Consider the following 23,278-nt stretch of genomic DNA (forward strand, 5'->3'; position numbering starts at 1 on the left):
TAAAAAATTGTATTAATTGTTTTTTAAACATTTTAGTCTCATGAAAAAAAAAAAAAGAAAAAAAATAGGAACATCGTTAAAACTCACTACCACCACATTACCTGCGTCACAACAACATTTGAAAATAAGTTTGTTTATATAAAATGATAATAAGAACATTGGTAGGAGAGAAAACGAATATTTTTAAATGTTGAATTAAGTTCAATTTTACTTTGTGGGTTATTTAAAACAATAATGTTCATATATTCGCATAATAACAAAAAAGGTTCTTATCCGTGGCGTAACCCCTAACAACTACTTCCATTCTTTTTTTTTTCTCTAAAGGGAGTCTGCTTTCCAATTTTGTGTATTTTACTTAGCCCCACAAAAATAACACTATACCGACTAATCTAAAACAAACTAAGACTAACCAAATGTAAACGTTTTCAATGCAATTTCTTCAAGAAAATGTAAAATAAAACCATTATATTATTTTATAACATATATTGTAAGGTCCCTTAATAGACCACTTGTAGCGGAAGCCCTAAATTGCTGCAAAGTAGATATTACCCTCCAAACTACGAAGGGCAACGACAGGTGACAGGGGAACACGCAAATTAAAAGAATTTTTATAATTATTAGATTGTTCGCAATAGTTTTAACGCTCTAGAATGGATGTAACATTTGTATGCAAGATGGATCTCCATGCCACACATCCCGGTCCATAAAAACTTATTTGAAGGAAGAAAACATCACTTTGTTGGATTGGCCGGGAAACAGCCCTGATATGAACTCAATTGAAAACGTGTGGGAGCTGATGCATAGGGGGGGAAGTAGCTTAAGATGCGGCCACTTATTGAAAGAGTAATTCACGTGTAGAATCACCACCCACAAATGCAGAAAACTGTCAAATCATGCATTGACAGTATGCCGCGCAGAATTGAGGCTCTTATTAAAGCAAAAGGAGGTTCAACAAAATATTGAACAAAATCACAAAAATAACAAAAAAAACTTTAATATGATTAATAGGAAGTAGTTTATATTCTGCATACAAAATAATTTAAATGCATTACAATATTCGAAAACCTGAATAAAATAGCTGAAAATTGAGATTTTGCATAAAATCTAAAGTGCGTCTAATAATATGGCCAGGGACTGTATACAACTGTTACCGAGAACAAAGGCAGTGACTATTTGGGTATGGATTTGTGGTTGGAATAGACTCAGGCAAAAAGTCTGGAGTTTCAACAGTGTGTGCGAGATCATCACTACAATCTCCATCAAGGCTAAATTCGCCAACATAAGCCAAATATGCGGGCATGCCCCCACAGAATAGAAAGATAAAGGCAACAAAGAAATATTCTTCGAGCTCTTGGACAAGACATATGAGCAGTGCCCTGGTTATGACATTAAAATTGTCTTAGGACATTTTAATGCCAAGCTAGGAAGAGAAGACATCTTTGGTGGCACAATTGGGAGATACAGCCTGCACAACACCACCTCCGACAACGAATTCAGGCAGATCGATTTAGCTGCGGTGCGAGACGTTCTGGTAGATAGTACGCAGCTTAAACATCTTGATATTCACAAGGGGACATGGAAATCTCCTGATCAATACGGGATGTTCGAATATTGCGAGGAGCCAACATTGACTCGGACCAGTACATCGTTTTAGCCAAGGTACGGCTACGGATATCCCGATCCAAGCCAAAACAAGGAAGTACTGTGAGAAGATTTGACGTTAGACGGCTACAATCGTAAGAAACTGCCAACATATTCTTGATGCCGCCTCTGAAGTGCTGGGTTTTACACCGTTACCGACGACGCGACGTGTGCCGTCAAGCTCGCAGCTAATCAACAGGCAAACACAGAAAGACCAGAGCTGCTTGCGGGCTCTACGAGCGGAAGAGAGAAGAGAAACACAGGCTTCTTAGAAGGAAGAGGCTTGCGTTCAAGAAGATACGAGATGGCACAACAGAAATGAGGTATAAAGAAAACATCCCATGATTACCAGCCGTAAACCAAAGCCTGTAAAGACGATCAGGAGAAAATCTTAAAATGTATCTATATGGAAAAATCACCCCTCCAAACTGTATAACATCGATGACGGACCGAATTCCGCTGCAAGGGAGATAACACTATTCAACTTAGACGGTGCAGAATAACAATTCCGCGTACTCGACATCTATGAAGTGAAGGTAGCTATATCTCATTTGAAGTCCAAGAAAGCATCTGGAGTACAAGGCATCATTGCTAAATTATTCAATTAAATTCATTTGAAAGTCCATATCAGTTTGGCTTCAAACCATTAAAGTCTACCAAAGTGACCAAATATTCACATAACGGTGAATCTAGGAAAAAAAAAACACGAACTACAAATCCATACCCATTATCTATTAATCGATTTCAAGGTCGCATATGACAGGCGATACACTGTTGAACTTCTTCAACATCGTCCGGCAAAAAATTATGCAAAACTCAATCGTCAAAACTAGATTCACAATCTCCCAGAGGCCAATTATTATGATATAACGACGTCTTGGACAAACTATAACTATAACTTTAAGGTAATTGAGAAACTTGTCTATCTAGGAACCGCTTTAAATTCAGACAACGGCAACAATAGTGAAATCAAACGGAGAATAACTCTTGCAAACGCTGCTTCTTTAGACTTAGTAGGCAATTGAGAAGTAAGTCCTTCCTCGAGCAACTAAAGTCATCCTCTATAAGTAATTCATCATACCGGTTCTCATTTATGGTGGTGTGATTTGGAAATCTTCAAGCCTAAATTAAAAGGTCTTAGGATGCTTCGAGAGTTAATTCTTCCAGTGATTTTTAGTCCTGTCTGCATAAAGTGGACTAACTGTTGTGGCCGTAAAGCGACACTAATTCTAGAAAAGAATAAAATTCCAATGTTGAAGACCGAATGGACATCAACGCTCCAACCGGGAAAGTCTTTGAAGCCATTCCAGATGGACGGAATATCGTGACTCAGGTGGAGAGGACCTCAACGACTTGGGGTGCGAAACTGGAAACAGCTGGATAAGAATCAAGCTGGCTGGATGCGCATGTTTGTTGAGGTAAGAAGTTGGGGAACGATTTCATTAAGATCGGAATACAAGACAATTTTACGGGACACACATCTTATACAGGAAGGTTATGGTTATTGTATAACTGCCCTAAAGTGCTAGCAACATAACCACACTCATCTGACCAAAATACAATCGAGCATATATGGGATGAACTGGGACGTAGATGTGCGGAAAAGATCTTCAATATCTTGACGTTTTGATGAAGCAATTAAAGCTAAGGGATACATACAAAAGTGTGAGATGTTAAATAATAAATAATTTTGGCTTATTTATAATAGAAAAGAGTATAAACTGCATCGCAGTTGTGGGAGCTACTCTACATATCATTATACTACCCAAGAATGCATACTAAGAAAATGGAGTAAACAAATCACTTTCAATTTTAACTGCGAAATATAAGCTGTCTCAAGAACATATTTTCTGACTGCTTAATTGAACAATAATTACTTGCTCTTAAGGATTGTGTACCGCAAGTCAACTATTGTGTTTAGTTTTAAAAACAAATTCTTCCAGGTGTAAATAAGTTATTTAAAAATAAAACATCTACTTTAGAAAACAATACATAAAATCAAACAAAACATATGTAACTTATTTTGCTTTCTTTGTATTTTGATTTTCATGAATATATTATAATAATAATTCATAAGAACAGTACATTTTCTAACACATACAATAACACAAATAACAATTAAAACGTCACATAACTCAACCCATCGGTTGTCGCCGGTCGTATAAAGGAGTGCCGGATATTACTGCCATTTAAATTGGTGTTTTGAATTTCAATTAAGCAAAGATGATAATAAACATATCGAGAATTATTTCAATTCAGAGTTCAAATGTTTCCGAATAATTGGTATATGGTTAATAGTGTCAAACTACTTCACAGACGCAACAAGTTAAAATAAATAATTATATGTTATTCATGTTTTATTTGTCAGTAGCCTTTGACACACAGACAGAAGAGGTAACAAATTGGATTCAACTACGAATGATTTCAAAACCACAAACAAACTTATATATATGTACATATGGAATAATTGATATAGAAATCAAACATAAGGAAAGACATACTGTCGCATGGATTCCAAAAAAAAATTATAGACTTTTATAAACAAGGTGTGAGGAGAAGACATTCAACGAATTGTACAATGCTTAACAATGACATGGTCCTAGGAAAGTTCAATGTTTTCAAATATAATAATGGAAGACAAATTCAATGCTTTCATGTATTTATAAGATTAACACTGCTGCTGGTAAGGCTGTGACTGATAAAAATTTTACTCCAAAGTTCGATCATTAACTTGCCCTTTCTCAGAATGTTATTTTAAAGCTGCTCAACTTTTCTCGGAAATATAATATTGGATTTTATAAAAATCTTTACATAGAGATGCATGTTCAGTTAATTGATATCTGTAAAAGTTAAAAAGCCAACTTAGCATACAAAAGCATTGAAAAACTTAATACAAGCGTAGAATTTTTGGAATATTTCAGGTTCTTTTTTCTTGATCTAAAATTGACCTCTCCCTCTCGTCTCCTTTTGATGTGTGGGAACTCTTGAACGCAATACAAAAAATAAAAAAGCTTCAAAATAAAATTATAAAGTCACCTAAGAATTTATAGAAATACCCCAGTTTTCTTGTTAGAGGAAACTTTGTACCTGCTTAATCAAATCTATCTTTCTAAATGTTTCAATTATAATTTCGGTACACAAAAAGGGGAATCCAAATATCGTTACAAACTATTGATGTCTTTTGCTACCTGATTCATTATTTATTCTTTAATTAATAGCTGCTTTGAATGTAACCGTATTCTCAGTGGATACATGCCAGGTTTCCTTAAAGGATACTGGCCAGGCCACTGTCAACCGCTATCGCTATAAATCGATAATCACCAACTTCTAGTGGCCTGAATGGGATGATATGAACACCGAAGACATATGGTTCAAACGGCTACATAGATCAAATTACAACCGAGGCGACCTGATTGATTTGAACCCTTTAGACTTTTTCTTGTGGGACTTGCTTGAGTTACAGGTCCATGCGAATAAGCCGCAAACTACCACACTCCTTAAAAGACAACATAATCGATGCCATGGGCCAAATCCACCCTGATATTATGCTCCAAAATCATCGAAAACTGGACCTTTTTAATGCGCACCACCCAGCAAAGCCAAAAACTTTATGGCTGAAACACATACACGCTTCAGCTTCGGCTGCGTTACGTTAGGCCAGCTTCGAGGTTGCTTTGAATGACATTTCTATTATTTCATCCCACCAAAGAGTAAATATTTTGTTTGTTGACATTATTTTACAGCTAATGAGCTGTCAGACAAAGCAAATGTTCATATAATTGAACTAGAGCTTCCGTCTGGAGTCACATTACGTTCTTTTCCTTACGATTGTCAAACGAAACGTGAGGTCGAAGCTTCATTGTGATGGCATGCATTGAATTCCTATGGCTGAACTCGTAAACGTCAGGCGAAGCCGAAGCTAAAGCGTATTTGTGTTTCAGCCATTATTGTCTACAAATCACCCCTTAGGCAAGCTACAAGTCCGTCACGACTTTTATTTAGTTTTGTAAAGATATATTACTTTTTTCTTTTTTTTATTTAACAAGGAACGCTTTTACATAAAACATCAAATAGAATCGTGCAGAAAATAAATAAATCACAGGGTAGTACAATTTTCAATTGAATGAACAATTATGATTACCTGTCATTTTGACAGAAGTGGAATAGACTTGATAGTTACGGAGATTTTTCATGACTAAATTTTCAGTACAATTTCCAATGAAGTAACCTTAACTGGAAGGTAATTTTTTAACAGCTATCCATTCAGATGCTTAAAACTTGCCTTACCTTCAAGTCCCTTATGGCTGAAACACAAACACGCTTCAGCTTCGGCATTGCCTGACGTTTACGAGTTCAGCCATAGGCATTCAATGCATGCTATCACAATGAATCTTCGACCTCACTTTTCATTTGACAATCGTAAGGAAATAACGTAATGTGACCCCAAAAGGAAGCTCTACTTCAAATTTGCTGAACAATTACGTTGTCTGACAGCTCAACAGCTGTTAAAAAGTCAACAAACAAAATACATCTGCTTTTCGAGGGATTCCCATTGGTAATTATAGGCTGAGTAAGCTTCTTCCGATATAAATTTAATTTTTTCGATTTCAAAACTCCTATTTTTTTTCATTATGAGAAAAAATAACAGCTGCTAATGACAGAAGCGCCATTTTAGAGATGTCGTATTGAAAGCACGGTTACAAACTTGAAAAAAAGTTTGTGTCCAAATTTGAAATAAAAATGAACACTTAGGTAAAAATGACGAACATAACTAATTGAAGTCCGAAAAATTTGTAAACACAGATTGATGAATTCTTTACATTTTCCTTAACATATTTTCCATATTATGCAATTAAACTCACAAAATCCCTAACAAACTTATTTAAATTAAATTAACCCGAATAAAGAACATAACGAAACATAAAAGCTTATAAGCTTAAAAAATGTAAATGCAAAAACATAATTTAAGAAAATTTATTACTCTCTAGACACTAAGACTATTTTAAAGCTCTTTGTCCAGGACGTTATTAAAATTAAGTCTATTCCTTTATTTTTTTAAACAAACTATTCCAAAAAAAAATAAAAAAAAAAAAAACTGACTTTTCCCAAAATTCGCATTATGTCAATTTTATCGTTGATTGTGTTTTTTTTTTTTTTGAAAATATAGGCATCGTCCATTTCATTACTTCATCAGGGATGACCCAGAACCAAGTTAAAAAAAATAATCTATTAAAGATGATATTGAAATTTCTAAATCCGACCTTTTTGAGTTATTTTGGATACATTACTTCAATTATTATTACTAAGGTTTAATTTAAATAAGATGTAGCAGTTGTTTTAAAAATTCTATATACATAAATAAAAATATAAAGAGTTTGTTTTTACAATAATTGTATTAAAAGTAGTAAGGTTTTTTTTGAAATTTTTGACGGCTTATGTAATGAGTAGATAATTTTCTGTTTCCTAAATCCAATTCAGATCAAGAGTTTATATTTATAATAAAGTTTGTATGTACACAAACTTGCTTAAATGAGTTTAACCCTTGTTTCTGTTTAGCCAAGAACGTTTTCGTTACTCAAATTGTGGAACATCTTTTTTCGTTTCCGAAAAATATGACCAAGTGGAATAAAAAATGACCATTTGACCAAGTGAAAAAATAATGACCAAATTTTGTCACAGATGACTAATGTGGGAAGTGGCAACCGTGTTTGGAAGTGTCATTCAAAGCAACCTCGAAACAGGCCTAACGTAACGCAGATGAAGCCATAGCTGAAGCGTGTTTGTGTTTCAGCCATTAAGTGGTCCGAACCAGCCTATTTTGTCGGAATGATTTTTCTAAAACTAAACTAGTTTTTTAAACACAAAGATATCCATACATATTTTCTTACAAAATAAGATTAATCTTATCTAAACAAAAAAACATACGAATTAACTTTGATAACATTATGTACATAGTGGTATGAATAAAATTCATGTCAAGACTTATTTATAAAGATAAGTTTATTTCTCATAACAAAAATTGTTGTTTGTTTCATGTATTATTATTTACGTAGTTAATCTTTTTTCTGATATCAGCTCATATTAGAACACTTTTTGGACACACAAATAATGAATAAATTTCATTTCTCCATACTTTTGAAAAAAATGTTTTTTTTTTTTTAAAGCAGACATTATCAGCTGATTAAAAAAAGGAGAAAAACAAACATAATTTTTTCCTAAAAACACGAAGTTGACAACGAAGACGTAGTCGTTCATGCTGATTTCATTGTTATAAATTTAGAATTTACTTGGTCAAAAGTAACCAAAGGGTGGATTGTGCACATATTGTTTATTCTTTTCATTTGTATACTCTCAAATAATCTAATGATGCCGATGCAAATTCAACTATCTAGCTCTTTATCTTTTTCTTTCTACAAGCCATATTATTCTCGTTTGACTCGGGACAAATTATTAGTGAGGTCAAAAACAAAGGGCAATTGCAAATGCATTTGCCGGCACTTAAACTAACACTAACGAAATGAACTGCTTTGTGCAATATTCCCCTGGCATTGCGGCTAGAGGTCTAAGACTGACAACAGTCACAGCCTAGCCACTATATCCAATAGGCTCCATCAATATAGAGAGACACATTAATGCACACCAATTGTTTGTCAACCTGCATATACCTTGTCACTCTTTGATTAGATTATTTATTAAGAGGGGAGCATTTATGAAGCTGGAATATGATAGATAACCCTATACGTGTTTTGTTTGGAAAGTCAAGCGTTTTACTCTTTCCGTTCAAGAGAGAAAAAGGTAAAAATAAAATTATTCCTAGGAAGTCTAGCAGAGTAAAATGTATACAGAGGTATATTCATAGTATAATAAAGTTCATATGAACGTACTTGCAGAAAATGCTGAATTGAAGGGGAGAACTAAGGCATTTTATTACAGTCAATTAATTTTGTTTCTTTTTTTTCATTTCATCAATTAATTCATGAGTTCACGATCCATTGAGAATTAAATAGCACTTATTCTCACGGCTGCTGTGGTAAAAATTGTATGTATGTGTGTATGATGGGAGTATTGAATGTAATACTTTACTATAAATCTATTTGTGTACTTTATTTTTTTAAGCTAGAAGTGTGCTGTGATTTCAAATGACGTAAGGCATTCTTTAAAAAAGCAAATGTTTTTTTTTTTAATACCAATTTAGGATTTAGACTTTGAAATACTTGAAGTGTGCCCCTGAATTTAAAATAAATTATGTAGCCATATAAATTTTGCTGCAGCTGGATCTCTCACATGCAGCATAATTTGTAGTTATTGAGAATTGCATTTTTTGTCAAAGGTTGTTCTTTAAAGATTTTTGTAACCATTTTAATTTTAAAGAATGTGGAACAATATTTGCTGAGCCTTGGGCTTAGAGGGTACACACATAAGAGTAGAATTAAAAAAAAAAGTTGAGTAAAGCATCAATTCAATGTTCCATATTCCCTTAAAAACTAGTACAACTTTTACTTTTAGCTTTAAAAGAAGACTTCTGTAATTTAAAACTTCTAGGTTAAATCTCAGTTCCGCCTACCCGACCTAGAATAAGTGAAGACAGCTACATATGTATATTTAAACTAAAGTCAAACAAAGTTGCTGGAGTTGACGGCATCGCTGCCGAACTATTTAAAGCAGAAGGCGATGACTTGGTAGGGAGCATGCACCAACTCATTTGGAAAATATGGTCGGAAGAAAGCATGCCCGATGAGTGGAATCTCAGCATAGTTTGCTTGATACATAAAAAAGGAGACACTCTAAATTGCGCCAACTACAGAGACATCAGACTCCTTAACATTGGGTATAAGATCCTCTCTGCCGTATTATGTGAACGTCTGAAGCCATTCGTCAACAACCTGATTGGTTCTTATCAGTGTGGATTCAGACCAGGAAAGTCTACTATCGACCAATTATACTCATCTACGGCAGATCTTGGAAAAAACCCAGGAGCTTCAAATCGATACCCACCACCTCTTTATCGATTTTAAAGCCGCGTACGACAGCATCCATAGGGAAGAGCGTCAACATTAGAGGCACAATCTTCCAAAGGTACATCCTACTACTCGGATACGCAGATGATATTGAAATAATTGGAAGATCAAAGCGTGATGTCAGTGGAGCGTTTTTGAGCAATGCGACGGAAGCGAACAAAATGGGTTTAGTGGTCAATGAGGGCAAGACCAAGTATATACAGCCATCAAAAAAGAACATTGAACAACGAAGTCTTGGACAAAACGTCACCATGGACAGCTATAACTTCGAGGTAGTTAAGGACTTTGTCTACTTAGGCTCCGCTATAAACACAGACAACAACACCAGCGCTGAAATCAAACGAAGAATAACTCTTGCAGATCGCTGCTTCTTTGGTTTTAGAAGGCAATTGAGTAGTAAAGTCCTCTCTCGAGCATCTAAAATCACCATCTATAAGACACTCCTCATCCCGGTTCTCATTTATTGCGCTGAGGACTGGACCCTGTCAAAGAAAGATGAGAAAGTCTTAGGATGCTTCGAGAGAAAAATTCTTCGGGTGATTTTTGGTCCCGTACGCATAGATGGAGGATGGAGGAGAAGATATCAACCAACTTGGCATGCGAAACTAGAGACAGCTAGCTAGGGACCGAGCTATCTGGAGACGCATGTCGGTTGAGGTCCAGGCCCAGGTCCGCCCGGACTGTAGCGCCACCATAAGTAAGTAAGGTTAAATGTCTCAATATCTTTACACACAATTTCTCTAGAACTTCAGAACTTATAATTATGTCATCTATCTCATGTCCCAAAAGAACCGTCCCTATTTTCCAATTTTAATCACTGGCAAAATGGTTCGTATATTTTGCAAATAGTTTAGTCCTGCCTAGGCCATAGTTCAAACAGGACTGTAGCGCCACCTTAAGTAAGTTAGTCCTGCCTAGGAGAGGAGAGCTACATTAATAATGCAATTTTATCGAGGTCGAGGTCAGGGTTATACCCCGAAGGTTTTAAAACTTCCATGAAAAGTGAGAGTGTATAACCTATGATTCTATTTGTTGTCATTTTTCAGCCTCTTAAAGGATGGAAGTTAGTAGTAAACTCGTGCTTTTCCTCATCCTCCACATTGACCAGGTACCCAACAGAGTCTAATGTTAGTAATGTAATGTCTGTGAGTTAAAAATCGTTAGTTCTTGGCGACAGTAATTTACAAGCTTCGATTTAAATGTTGTAGCAGAAACCGATTGCTATGCTGATTGGCTATTAATGAGTATAGACCTTATGTCAATATAACCACAGCTATTGACTTTAATTTGGTAAGCATCTTTGTCTGGTAATACTAAAAAATGTGACAGCACAACATATAGTAAGAACTAACATACAAGTGCGTAATTTTTAAGTCGATTTACACACAAATTCTAATCAGCTGTGAAATTTGTTGTCCTTCTGCTTTATTTTTAACTAACTACATTTTCAACTAATGACAATTATTATCACAATTTTAAAATACATTAACAAAGTACTGTGTCGTAAATACATGCTCGCTATTGATTCGCTATCTTTAATTAGGGCCTGCAAATTAAACTTAAAACAACACGAAGTACAAATTTAGAAAACTACTCATTTCTTCACAAAGTTGTGAATAATAAAAACTCTGATTTAATTCCCAGTTTGAGATAGAGTTTCGATTTTTAAGATCCCAAATTTGGAGGTCTGGATTGTGTTTAGCAATGTTTTTACTAACTTAAATTATTTTATTATAAATAAAACTATGTTTAGGAATCAAGTTGAGACCACGTGCTATTTTAATTTAAAGGCAGTATAAGATAATACTTTTTAAGAAAAGTGGATTATACAAAGTTAGAATTATTTAAATGTAGACATGGAAATTGAAAATAGACACAGAGACAGTTGCTAAGAGTAAAACCAAATTAAAACAACAACATGCATTAGAAGTAGTTATAAGCGTTATCAAAAAAAATTAGATTTTCTTATCTAAAATAACATGGGGTGGAATCGGGTAAGGAGATTTGTGATAGGTGACAGTCAAAAAAAAAATTAAAAAAATCGGGCGGCGCAACAGTCCGTTGAGAACTAGGGCCTAGTGACTAACAACTCTCAATCATTCCTGTGTGCGAGTAATGTTGCCAGGAATGGAGGGGACCTACAGTTTATACGCCGAATCCGAACGGCTAATTAGAGAAAGCACTTTTTCATGACAAGAGTTACTCTTGAAGGAATTGACAATTCCTCGCAAGAGGCAGTACCCAAGACCTCTGGCATGACAGTCCAACGCACTAACCATCATGCTACAGGTACTAGGATAGGTGACAGTCACAATCAACAAATTCGGTCTATGTAAGGTGATAGCCACCGGTGACAATAACGATTTGGTGACTTTTTCTGGTGACAGCTCTTTAGTTGTCACTTTCATTGGAAATTGATTTTAATTTTTAGTTGCTGAAATTTCAAGACAATATGTATGTATTTGTGCCTTTGATTTTACCTTCTGAAAATGAAAATATTAATGTCCGGCTCTTGAAGATTAACCTCCGCAATAAAATAAACATTCTTGATCTTCCAAGTCCGCATACATATGTGCTATATATTTGTTCTCATATAAATACCTATTTATTCTAACTTGTTTTTTTAATTTATAATTAATATTCTGAATTAAATAGATTCTTAAAAAACATTCGATTGAATAAGGAAACATTTTTAGATATCCTACCGCTTCTGGATTTGTCAGCTGGAATGAGGTCAACACACATTCCACCTATTATTCGATTAGCCGTGACTTTAAATTTTCTTGGAGGTGGTGGCTTCCAAAGGCAAGTTGGCGCTGACTGGTCAGATCCAATGAGCCAAAGTACTGTTTGTGAGGTTATATCTTTGACCTTAAAACAAATGGAGAGGAAATTGTGCCAACTTACAATCAAATTTAATCAATCGGCTTCAAAAGCAACAAAAATGTTCTTCAACGAAAAATATCAAATTCTTGGAGGAAGGATTTTGTTTTTTAGTAAAAATAAACTATGTAATTTTATTACTTGTTTTTTATTTTAATTCCTTCTTTTTCACCATGCTCATCACATCCAAAGGTCGCCACTCCACTCGTACCTTCGACTGCTGCTTCCATACCACATGCATCTATGATGGCTTCATCGACACTATTTAAAACTTTTATAGCAAAAGGTCCTCCACCAGTTTGTTTGATGGATTTTTTGTTTGCAATAAATGTTTGTTTTGTTGAAATTGTAACAAACGTCAATGAATTTCTTTTAAAGTGATACCAAATTCTAACCAAAATTTTGTGATCACCTTACAAAGACGCAAAAATTAGTTTGATCACTTTTTATGATCACAAAGGTGACAATCAAAAATCACCATAGCCGATTCCACCCATGTTTTTTTTCAGCTTGTTGATTGTTTGGAGATGAACCGTTCCTTAGGTAAGACGGTGTTTTGGTGGACATTAAAGTAGAAACACATTTGAAAACTGACCTTAATATTTACTTACTATCAAAAATATTAGTTTTTAATATTTTTATTTATTTTTATAAAACAACTAGCAGACCCGACAAACGTTGTGTTGTCATATAAATAATTTTTAGAGAATATTTTGGTAGAAATAACAAACTTATTGTAAGTGTGTAAGGATGTGGTATATAAGTGGGAGAGGTATAGAGCACTATAAATAGTGACTAATTATTAAAATAACAAATTACCAAACAATTTTTTTTTAATTTATTAAAATTAATTCTTTAAAATTATATAAACAACGCTAATATACTTTACTACAAAAAAAAAAACAATCTCTTATTGCCATTGTCATTGCAAATGCCAATCTAATTGAAAAATTGAAGGCGTTTGAATTGAATTGTCACATCTGTGAGTATAATAGGGATTCGCTGTAGTAAAATATTTTCACATCGGGATTTGCCATTTAGAATAATGGCTTCGATAACATTTTTCATTATTTTTTAATTACTAATCTAATTACGAAACAAAATTACCGGAGATCCAATCTTCAGTTGTAAATTATGCGGTGGCAAGCCTGGTAAATCCAATGAGTTCAAAAACTCAGTTCGATAATTTTCAGCTTCGGTAGCACAAACTATATCAATGGATTTGTATGACACCAAGTCTCTTGTTAACAAATGTTGTATCTGCACAGCGTCTGGGTTATTTTGAATATTTAGTGGCAGTTTAAATACTGAATGAGCTGTTCTGCCCCCATCTAATAAAGTTGCCACAATGCCAGAAGATGCAATACCATTATTTGTTCGTATTTTAGCAAGAATTAGCGGAATAAGGAACGTTTCGTCAGTTCCACCTGGTGCCTCTAAAAAAAATCAACCTATCCCTGCAGAAACTGCGAGCATGATGTGGTCAAAAATGATTTTTTGTTCTTCATTCATTAGTGAATAGTGGGACATTGCGAGCAACAATCGCTGCCATTTTTACAGTATTTTAGTACACGATTCAATTCAGTACTATTAAATCAGATGCATTTCGATTTGGTGAATGCATACCGAAATGACTGAGTGGTAAGTTGGCAATGATAACGCAAAGATCTTCAATAGCCATCAATGCTCCATTGTACATAGCGTCACTGAAAATTATTGTAAGATAATTGCACCGTGTACGATGTTGATGCAATTAAACAATAGCACTTAGGAATATAAAAAATAGATAAAAACCTATTCTCAGATCTACCAAATGTTTATGCAAAATTTCATTGAAATTGGTTAAGCCGTTTCGGAGGAGTATGGCAACTAACACTGTGACAGGAGAATTTTATATATTAGAGATAAGTTCACTTTAGGAAGTAAATTCAAATTATTTTAATATTATTACAATTAGTTCTAAGGAAAATATTAGTCGTGGTAAGCATTGTTCTCCAGAAGAGAAAGCTGCAATTTTAGATCTACGAAGTAAGGGAAAATCTCTAAGGGAAATAGCCAGAATAATGAGAATATCTCTTTCTGCACTTTCTGAGGAAACAAAATATAACAAGGCGGTTTAAATTTACCCACAGTCATTTTGATTGGAGTGGGCCAGAATGAGGCAAAAAGGGGAGTATTGTTTTGTGGATGGACGAAACAAAGATAAATTCGTTCGGAAGTGATGGCAGACAAACCGTAATAAAATAATAAATTGGGTGGCGCAACAATCCGTTGAGAACTAGGGCCTAGTGACTTAAAACTCTCAACCATTCCTGTGTGCGAGTAATGTTGTCAGGAATGGAGGGGACCTACAGTTTATATGCCGAATCCGAACGGCTAATTTGAGAAAGCACTTTTTCATGACAAGAGTTACTCTTGGAGAATTTGTCAATTCCTCGCAAGAGGCAGTACCTATGAAAAGACGTTAGATGTCAAAGACAGAGATTGAACCCAAGACCTTTGGCATGACAGTCCAACGCACTAACCATTATGCCACGGGTACTACCACGGGTACTGCAGACAAACCATAAGAAGGCTTAATCTAAAAGAATTGAATGCCAAATACATCCAGAAAATGGTCAAGAATGGTGGCGGCCGGCAGTACTTTGTGTTTAATTTTCTTGGTATGGCTTTGGACCAATACATTTGATTGAGGGTAAAATAGATCAAAATATGAAGTTGAACATCATGAAGGATACGATGCTGCCTTATGCGGGCGAGAACCTGCCTCTTAAATGTGTTATACAGCAGGACAATGACCCTTAGCAAACATTCAAATCTGCTCAAAATATTTAACAACCAACAAAATAAGCGTATTGGAGTGCCAGCCTAATTACCTGACTTAAATCTCATAGAACATTTTAGGGGAGGTTTAATATGTGCGGTTGAGAAACATTTAAACAAAAAATTAAACTGCACTGTGGAGGATGGTTAAAGAGGAGTGGTAAAATATTTCAATTGACAGATGCTGCCGATTATTTGACTCAATGTCCAACAGATATCAGACTGTAATTAAAGCTAACAGCCAGGCTACCAGATATTTAAATAATTTTTAATCCAGAATAGCTTTGCTTTTAATTTAATTTTTTTAAATCTTTGTATGTATCTATTTTAATGTCAACGAAATTTGTTCCTTTTTTACAGTTATAAATTTAAAATACTTTATTATAATTTGAAGAAAATTGAAGTTTTAAAACTCTGTTTGGTGTTTCTATTTTAATGTCCATCTCCATACCTTTATGTTTTATCCTAGTATCATTTTTAAAATGATTTTGCAGATATTGCCAAAAATAATCTAAAAAGAATTCCGAGATGTTTGGAATAGCCTAAAAAATAAAGTAGACCTCCTTGGACGACAAATAAATTAGGTGATAGTGTGGAATACAAGTTAAATACTAATCTATTTTCCTAAAAACAAAGTTTTCCAGGTTTTGAGCAACTACAAATCTTCCACAATAAACCATAATAACGGGGCACAGGGGACGTACCAAACAAAATGCATGAATTTTCAGAAGAAGATGAGAGAGTTTTCCATTGTTCTTTTTTGTACAATTTTGGATTGCTCTTTTATTTATCCAAAAGTTTTTGGTTTCAGAATCAAAATAAATTAATTTAAGTTTCATCCTTCAATTCGAAAAAAAAAAATATTTTCAAGCATTTCTCAAAGCTCTTGTCGATGATTCCATAAAAAAGAGTGATAAAACTTAACTTCTTTATGAAATCGTAATAAAATAGCAAAGATTTTTACATAATCAGCTTAAAAGAATGCAAAGGAATCGAATGAGTGAATCGATACGTTTCACGTGAATAGCAGAATGGTGCTGAAAGTTTTTGAACCTTTAAATGATTTTCGACGTGAAAGATAACAAAAAAGAGGCTGCGATGCGACCCACACTGTTAACTTCCCATCGCGTCAGCGATTTGTCTTGCTTAAAATGTTAGTTGGTTTTCGTGTTTTTAAAAATTAACGAGATTTTTAGTCGTTAACAATATTTACCAATTTTAGTAGCATTTGCGTTCTATTTTTTGTAAATTTTAATTTTTTATGAGAAAACTGACTTGGATTTTTATAAAAAATTTACTAAATGTCGAAAACAATATTTTCTGTGCGATAAATTAAGCTTGAAGTCAATATTTTTAATTTTTGAAAAGATATTTGAATCGAAAATTAATGTTTACCAACACGCCACTTCCAGCATCATGGATGTCCGAACTTTCCGGGTAGCTAACATCGACTCGGACCACTACCTTGTTTTAGCCAAGGTAGCACTTCGGGTTTCTAGACCCAAGGCAAAACATGTAGGTGCTGGGAGAAGGTACAACTCAGAACGGCAACAATCGCAAGAGATTGCCAAATCCTTTTCCGACCGAGTTACAAGTAACCAATCTCGAAGTTCTGTGCCGCCAACACAATGTATCGAAAACCAGTGGCAACATTGCCAAGATGCAATCAGAGAAGCCGCCTGGTTTGATGAGGAATGTCGTCAGGCAAATGCAGCCAAACAACAGACACGCAATGCGGCGTTGCATAAAAGGAGAGCTGCTTATGAGCTCTATGAGCACAGTCAATGCTGTGGATATGGAAAGACAACTTCTGCAGACTGTATAACGGCGACGACGAACCGAATTCCGCTGTCAGGCATAATGATCCATTCAACATAGACGACGAAAGCCTCCTCCCGACTTAGACGAAGTAAAGATTGCCATATCTAACTGAAGTCTAATAAAGCCGCTAGAGCTGATGGCTTGAATGCCGAGCTCTTTAAAGCAGCTAGAGATAAGTTGGTAAGGAGCATGCACCATCTTATCTGTAAGATATGATCGGGAGAAAGCATGCCCGATGAATGGAACCTCAGTATTGTTTGCCCGATCCTGGAAAACTATAGAGGAATCAGTCTACTTAACATCGCCTATAAAATCTTCTCTGACGTAATATGTGAACGTCTAAAGCCCATCGACAACAATATAAGTCCTTATCAGTGTGGTTTAAGACCACAGTCGACCTTCCACAGTCGATCAAATATTCACATGACGACAGATCCTGGAAAAACACTAAATCGACACCCATAATCTTTTCATCGATTTCAAGGCCGCATATGACAGCATCTACAGGGACGAGCTGTATAGAGCCATGTTTAGTTTTGGCATCCCTGCCAAACTCGTCCGTTTATGCAGGATGACCATGCTGCTCCATAAAGGTTGGAAACAACTTAACAGAACCTTTCGATATCAAAAAAGGTTTTAGACAAGGTGATGCGCTGTCAAGCGAATTTTTTAACAACGTCCTTGAAAGAATAGTGCAGAGCTCACACGTCAACACTAGAGGCAATATATTTCAAAAGTCTGTCCAATTACTAGCATATGCTGATGACACTTACATAATCGGAAGAACTCAGCGTGATGTCAATGGGGCTTTTGTGAGTATTGAGGCAGAGGCGGCAAAAATGGGTTTAACCGTTAATGAGGCAAAACAAAGAACATACTGTCGTCAAGAAAGGACATACAACACCGACGTCTTGGTCAAAACGTCACCATCAACAGATGTAACTTTGAGGTAGTCAAGGACTTCGTCTACCTAGGCTCCGCTGTAAACGCAGAAAACAACACCAGCGCTGAAATCAAACGCTGAATAACTCTTGCTAACCGCTGTTTCTTTGGACTAAGAAAGCAATTGAGTGGTACAAATCCTCTCTCGAGGGACCAAAGTTTTGCTATATTAGACCCTTATCATCCCCGTCCTGCTATACGGTAGAGAAGCATGGACTATGACAAAAGCGGATGAAAGCACCTGAGTCGGTTCGAGAGAAAAGTTCTTCTTGTGATCTACGGTCCCGTATGCATCGAAGGAGAGTGGAGGAGAAGATGGAACGACGAGCTGTACAGCGACGTAGACTTAGCCAGAAGGGTAAAAGTCCAACGACTAAGATGGCTGGGTCACGTAGAGCGCATGGAAACCAATGCTCCGGCCCGGAAAGCCTTCGAATCCACACCCACAGGACAGCGCAGTAGAGAAACACCGCGGATCAGGTGGCGCGCACAAGTTGAAGGTGATCTCACCCAACCTGGAGCGCGAAACTGGAGACATCTAGCTAGGGACCGAGCTAGATGGATAAGTTTGTTGGGTGAGGCCCTAGTTTACAAAGGACTGTAGCGCCACCTTAAGTAAGTAAGGATCTCCTTTTTTATAGATAGCTAAAGTGAGTGACTCTTTGAAATTCTTTGGTATTTCTTCGTTGTTGAACACTCGGTTAAGTAAAAACAATATAATATTCTAAAAATTTTGAGCTGGCATTTTTCAAAAACTCGGCTGGGATGCCATCTAAACCCGAGGCCTTATTGTTTTTTATTTTTTCTAAAATCTCCGAGATCCTAGAAGTATAAACTGACCAAATAAATTTACACTAAATTCTTTAAAAATAATTAAAAGACAAGAAATGCTCTAAGTCTATATATTGTTCAAACTTAGTTTGAAAAATAGGCATCGGCATTTTGTCAACTTAACAAATCCAACTTGAAAAAAAAATGTTATATTTGATAATACTCTTTACTGCATTTTTATTATCAACTGAGAAGCGTCTCAACACGATTTAAACTATAGAAATATAGAAGACGAAATATAACGTATGTGGTTCGGCGAACACACACACACACACTACCTAAAGATAATTTACATGTAAGTACCTAACCAACATAAAGCCTACCCAACTTGTTTGCCTAATTAAACACCACTTGCCATATCTAGTACCGTCTCCATAATTACGTGTATTGCAATCTGAAAAGCGCATGTAATTCCGCTGCTAAACGCTACCAAAACCAAGCAAAATGCAAAATAGGAAGGAAACCTTGCAATTATAACTTTTTTCCATCACATCACATCAAAGTATTACCCAGAGAGACAGACAGTTTGATTGAACTCAGTATTTAAAGGTCAAACAAGGCAAAAGAAAATAACCAACAGCACAGCACCCAATTCATAACCAACAACACCGACAAAATTTTTTACTTTTCTTACTGGAAATTATTTTACAACAAAAACCAGGGAAGCGAAATCAACTTTTTCCATCTCATTTTGAAAATAATCCCAATCGGAAAAATTGTTTTTATACAATATTATTTTGGGCGTGAACCAATGCGAATGTTTGGAGGAATTATTTATACAAAATGTGCACAACAATTTTAATTTTTATCCAGTAAATAAAGTACTGTAAAAAAGAAATATAATTACAGATAAAAAGATGTATGTTATACTGACCTTATAATGAGCAAAGAAAAAAGGCACTTTAGAGCAGCGAAGTAGAAGCAGCAGCAGCGTTCCTCGTATCTTCCTTCGTTTGGTGTGCGTCGTGCGAGATTAATGTACGCCCATTTACTATGCGTTTATCAATTTTGTGTAATATGTTTTTCAACTTTTAATTAAATTATTGATATATCTTAAATCCACTGCACAACCACACTCCTTTTAATGGGAATTAATTGAAAAGAAAAGAGGAATAATTGATAAAAACTTCAGTACAACCAAAACCAAATCAATAATGCCACTGCAATAAAATATTTGACATATCCGCCATAATCAAGTATGCAAGTCTCCACTGTTGTTTTTTTTGTTGTATTTCTTATGCCGTATCTTTGGAGAATTGGAGGAAGGAACTATTTTTTTTTCACTTTCTAGGCGTATTTGCGTTTTTTAGTTTTTCAATTAAACGCGATTAAATCATTATTTTATCATGAGAATTGAATATAAATGAAATTGTAAATGGTTAATGAAGCCTTTAAACACAAATTTATTTGATTCTAATAGAATTTAAACAGGGAATAAATGTATTTTTCACGGGAGTTACAATGGAGTCGATTCGATTGTTGGCTGTTGCAAAGAAAACGAAGAACTCGAACTGGTCTTCTTTCTTGTCGCTGCATGATTCTGTTCGGTTTTCAAATTTCTGTGAAGGTATGTTTGTTCACAAGTTTACTATAAATATGCTGAGATCACGGTTGGATACTTGTGTCTGATTCACAATGGCTTCAGTTTAATTGCCGCAATTTTATGAAGACTCAGGGCGACTTTCCATTACAGCAGCACGAATTTCCATCTGATTTTTTGTTTACAGTTAGGTAGGGATCTCAATAGAACATGTTTTAAATATTAAGGCGAGGAAACAACTTTAAGTCATAGAAACAAAATATTTTCTTTTTCGGACTTAACTCTTTTTTTTTTGTATTGCATTTTTTTAGCCTAAAACAAGTTTTTTTAATTGATAGCACGGCGTACTAACAGCTATGCATGTAAGGGGGCATGCTGTCCCCCTGCAACCCCCCTGCTTGGGATCACTATAGGATTTGGGTTGGGAGCGAGTTTGGGTATATGCAAAGTAGTTTTTGCATTTGAGCACTAAAATCAAAGAAATACCCCAAAAAAAGCGAGTATACCAACACTGAACAAAAAAAAGGGAAGAAATGTCAAAATCAACCATTTTTGTGTGTTTTGTATGTACAAAGGTAAACTTTGAAAATTAATTAAAAGTAGAAATAAATGTTTCCTCGCTCTAAAATTGCTATTGTTATTATTTAATTGCCCATATCTATCAAATAAAAAAAACAGCGAGTCAAAATTCGAGCTGCGGTAATGGAAAGTTGAGCCACGACGACTTTAGCTGTTAAGCCCAGCACAAAATACAATTCATTTCATGACAGGACCCTTTCAGAAACGAAAATACAATTGTTCTTTTAATCAATTGAAGCATACCCCTTTTAGCTTATTTACTTTCTTACATTGGCTGTGTTCAAAGCGGAGGGGTAGACATAGTTCTTAACTACCTCAAAGCCATGCCTGTCGATTGTGACGTTTTCATTGGGACGTCGGTGTTGTAAGCCCTATCTTAAAGACAGCATGTACTTTGTTTTGCTTTGGTCATCTTGCACAAACGAACGAGTTTGGTAAGGATACCAAAACTAGACATGGCTCTATACGGCTCGTCCTTGTAGATGCTGTCATATGCGGCCTTGAAATCGATGAAAAGATGGTGTGTGTCGATTTGATGTTCTTGTGTTTTCTTCCAAGAACTCCCGTGATGTGAATATTTGATAGACTTTGGATTTCGATTAATTGCCATAAAAAAAACAGCTCCATTATGTACAATATGAAACAAAAATATAAAACTTCAGCTAGACCTGCGTATAACTCGACTAAACTGGCACCTGGTAACTCTTTTTAATTCCTACAAAATACTACAACTTTTTGGCAGTACTGTGCTGCCGCAAGCCTTCACAAAACTGTGATGAAATAAACAAAAACCTTTAATTATTAAGAAAATATTTGTATACAAGCCTTAAAAGAAAATAGGGGCTATAATTAGATAGCCAGTATTTTCTAAAGTCTTAAAATGTTAATTGAAATGTACTTTTAATTCTTTATGTAGTAAAAACGCATTAGAATTGAAAACTTACATTACTAATATAAGAAAAATATTGCAATTGGTTGCATGAAACTGACAATTAAATTTAAATGAAATTCTTTAAAAAATTCAACAAAATGAAATGCTAATCTTTTGTTATACTTTTATCATTGTGGCAATTCTGATGCAGATGAAGATAATATAATAAAGGTGAACATGTTTGTCTTCACTTTAATCTTGACTTCTGCATTTCTAGAAGGCATAAATGAATATCTTCTTCATTTTCTTATTTTCTTCCTTTCTCGCAAACATTTAATTTTCATATGCAGCATCCCTTTCTTCTTGCAGAAATCTTACAGTAAGTCAACCCTAATTCAGAATCTCAATAATCGTTATTTATTTCTTTATCAAGCAAGGCCTAGGTGTCACGCATATCTCATAGAAATGTTCAGAATAACCTCATTTTTACTACTGCAAGTGCAACACTAAGTATATTTGTACCAAGTTGACATGGGCATCCAATATTTCTTAAGTGAATTAATTGAATATGGTGTAAACAAAAACTATCCATAGTTAATCATTTAATCCCAGAACATTTGCATGTTTTGATTTTTAGTTTTATTTTTTTCGAGAAAGTGTTACCTTAAAAATAGACAAAAACTATAAAGCCTTCAATGTAGAATTATAAGTTAGAATATTCCGGGTGCCTGGTAGTGGGCTATACAGACATTTAAATGACGTCCTAATATGAAAAGTACACAGATGGAATGTGTTCTAATAAGAACTGCACAACTTTCCAAATCGGAGAAAGCACGTCACTCCTAATTTTTAAATCGAATTGATCTTGTATGTGTGTAAGCCAAGATCCTTAAGCAAAAGACCCAATAATATGATCTGAGCGTTTCTCGGTTCTTTAGAACACCGTCAACTGACTGATTTGGATTTGCTACTATCGCCTGAACAATAGCGATAGTAGTAATAGTAGTAGTAAGTGTGATTTTTATTTACATTTATAAGAAGTAATTACATAGTTTGGTAGTTATCACAAAAGAGCATTGGCAAGTGCTTCAGCCGAAAAGAGAGCAATAATATTTCTTAATACAAAGTAAGAGTTAATTTAACGCAAAGTTTACATTAATAACAAATAGATAAACTAATACAATAAATATAAAAATTAATTTTTTGATTTTAAAATTAAAAGCAGGATCAAAAAGATTCGTTTATGATTTGATTTCGATATTTATAGGCAGTTTTTATGTAGCAGTAAAGAAGTGTCCAATTTTCGCCATTAAGAATACCCTGAATTTC

The 23,278-nt window shown here is 34.9% G+C and overlaps 1 protein-coding gene across 2 annotated transcripts in view; it reads right to left on the bottom strand.

Moving 5' to 3' along the window:
• The window catches only part of LOC129942213 (F-BAR domain only protein 2), a 107,010-nt gene extending 86,534 nt beyond the window's left edge, over positions 1-20,476 (bottom strand). The window contains exon 1 of one of the 2 annotated variants that reach the window (XM_056051069.1): positions 19,834-20,468. The gene's annotated coding sequence lies outside the window, so the exon portion shown is untranslated. Of the gene's footprint in view, positions 1-19,833 lie in introns of both variants that reach the window. The other variant, XM_056051068.1, reaches the window with a different exon arrangement.
• Positions 20,477-23,278: the final 2,802 nt, after the last annotated feature.

This window comes from Eupeodes corollae, chromosome 1 (genome assembly GCF_945859685.1).
Source record: "Eupeodes corollae chromosome 1, idEupCoro1.1, whole genome shotgun sequence".
NCBI lineage: Eukaryota > Metazoa > Arthropoda > Insecta > Diptera > Syrphidae > Eupeodes > Eupeodes corollae.